The sequence below is a fragment of the Mustela nigripes genome, chromosome X, assembly GCF_022355385.1.
Source record: "Mustela nigripes isolate SB6536 chromosome X, MUSNIG.SB6536, whole genome shotgun sequence".
NCBI classification, from domain to species: Eukaryota; Metazoa; Chordata; class Mammalia; order Carnivora; family Mustelidae; genus Mustela; species Mustela nigripes.
In genome coordinates, this window is record NC_081575.1 from 77,604,165 (window position 1) to 77,606,767 (window position 2,603).

Consider the following 2,603-nt stretch of genomic DNA (forward strand, 5'->3'; position numbering starts at 1 on the left):
TGGCTCAGTCATTAAGCACCGGCCTTCACCTCAGGTCCTTGGATTGAGCCCCATGTCAAGCTCCCTGCTCCATGGGGAGCCTGCTTTTATCTCTCCCACTCCCCCTGCTTGTGTTTTCTCTCTATCTTTCTCTCTCTTTTTCTCTGTCAAATACATAAATTAAATATTTTAAAAATATAAAAAATAAAAGTCTGTCTTGGTAGGAATATGGGGACACCCAGGGGCTGGCTGGGAGCAGTGGAGAGAGTGGAGGTAGTGGAGAGTCATCGGGGGAACTCAGATGTGGAGGTGGTGCTTCCTTCCAACACTGCCATATCCACCCTTCCATGCCATCAAGGAGCCACTCTTCTGTTTGTAAAGATGAGCCAAGGGAAAGAAAAAAACACAAGGGTTTTAATCCTTCTCAGCCTGTAGAGATTGAAAAGACTGTGATTTTTTTCCAGTGGGAAGATGAAAAGTTGTCAGGGGCTAGATTTGCTGCCCAAGAAGCTCATAACCAAAGATGTCAGACTCCTCTATCCTGAGCACAGTGTGGGGAAAGTTACATGAAGTTTGTTGGGTTACCCTTGTCTCAGAGAATGTTTTGTCAAAGATGTCAGCAGTTGCTTTTGCCAGATGATTGAGAAAAGCATCATGAGCATCAGGTAGTAGGTGATATTTCTATCACCCAATTGAAAACACACAGTCAACTTTGTTATCCATTGAAAAACAGAAAGACAAATACCCAGTATTTGTTTGCTGATAGGAGCTTTCAGTTCTTAATAGAGCTACTTTCTACCCTTGGATTCAGAAGAGTACTATGAGTTGGAACACCAAGATTGCATGAGCTGATCATGTTGAAAGCATCAGGTGACAAGAAGTCTAACATTAGGGGCACCTGGGTGGCTCAGTGGGTTAAAGCCTCTGCCTTCAGCTCAGGTCATGATCCCAGGGTCCTGGGATCGAACCCCGAGTCGGGCTCTCTGCTCATCGGGGAGCCTGCTTCCTCCTCTCTCTCTGCCTGCCTCTCTGCCTACTTGTGATCTCTTTAAAAAAAAAAAGAAGTCTAACATTAAAAGCCTTTTATTGGATGCTGATTTTTATATTCATAGTTTCTAGTGGAAGATAGGTTTTGCCACTATAGCATTTTTTTTAGAATTTTTAATTGTTTTTATTTTTTATTTTTTATAAACATATAATATATTTTTATCCCCAGGGGCACAGGTCTGTGAATCGCCCGGTTTACACACTTCACAGCACTCACCAAAGCACATACTCTCCCCAATGTATACAGCCATCAAAAGAAATGAAATCTTGCCATTAGCGACAACGTGGATGGAACTAGAGCATATCATGCTTAGCGAAATAAGTCAAGCGGAGAAAGACAACTATCATATGATCTCCCTGATATGAGGAAGTGGTGATGCAACATGGGGGCTTAAGGGGGTAGGAGAAGAATAAATGAAGCCATTATAGCATGTTTAACAATCATGTCTTTGATAGAAAGACTGCGTTTGAAGTATGAAGAACATTTTCATGGGAAGATAAAGGTGAGGGAGTCATTATGGTGACAGATCCTCCTTTTGGTGGTTTTGCTGAACCTCTGGTTATTACATTCAAGAAATAAATTGCTCTGTGGAAAGAAGATCAAAACCAAGAAAACCAACCACCCATATTCTGGATTTTTCCCCTAATTTTTTCAATCCCAAAGTTGTCTGTTTTTTCCAAGCTCCTGCATGCTGAATTACCAGATAGATTATGATAATCGTATACCTTATACACATGGAAAGACAGGTTGAAAACAGTCTCCTGTGCATATTTTCACCAATATTCCAACCAGCAAAATAATCCTTCCTATTGAAGAAGGGTACAGATTTTGCCTCTGTGTTAATGATGTTTCCTAGAAAATCAACACTGTGAGCACTGTAATCCTTATACATCCAAGGATGACAAGAATGGAACCATTGCTTTTCCTGCATAAAGTGTCTAAAACCTTACTGGATCCACTGTAGCATTTGCAGTCATTGTGCTCTTCCAGATCATTCTCACATGGGCCCCAAAGATGGCTGCTTTATTTGTGGTGAATTAGGTAATAAAAGTAGTACTTGTCCTAACATCTCTATATCTAAGAAAGTGAACAAAGCTATCAACATGCAGAAGCAAAGAAAAAGTAATAAGATGAAAATGGAGACCACTAAAGGACAATCCATGAATCATACATCTGTTACAAGGAAGAAAAAAAGGAGAGAAAGAGCCCATCTTTATCTTTGCTCTTAAATGTCCAGTCACTTGAGAATAAAGAAAGATTTAAACTCCAATCTTTGATGCCATTTTCTGAAAGTGCCACACTAGACTTAAATTCTGTCACTTTCAAGGGTATGCCTTTCAGAGGTATGCATCCTCCTAAGTGAGATAATAAGCAGGTAGTATTTGCTGGTTTATGGCCCACTCAGCAACCTCTATGATGACTTGGAGAGTTGTTCCATTCTTAGCTGGTTTACCATCTCTGTGTGTGCCTTTTTTCTCTCCTTAAATCTCTCCCAATCATATTATTTTGGCCTCTTTTGAAAAATGGCCATACAGCATTCTTTTGCAGAAAGTATCAGAAGAAAAATAAAAGTGAA

At 40.2% G+C, this 2,603-nt stretch overlaps 1 pseudogene; it reads left to right on the forward strand.

The window, feature by feature from the left end:
* Positions 1–207: 207 nt before the first annotated feature.
* Positions 208–2,256, forward strand: LOC132007123 (rRNA N6-adenosine-methyltransferase ZCCHC4-like; annotated as a pseudogene).
* Positions 2,257–2,603: the final 347 nt, after the last annotated feature.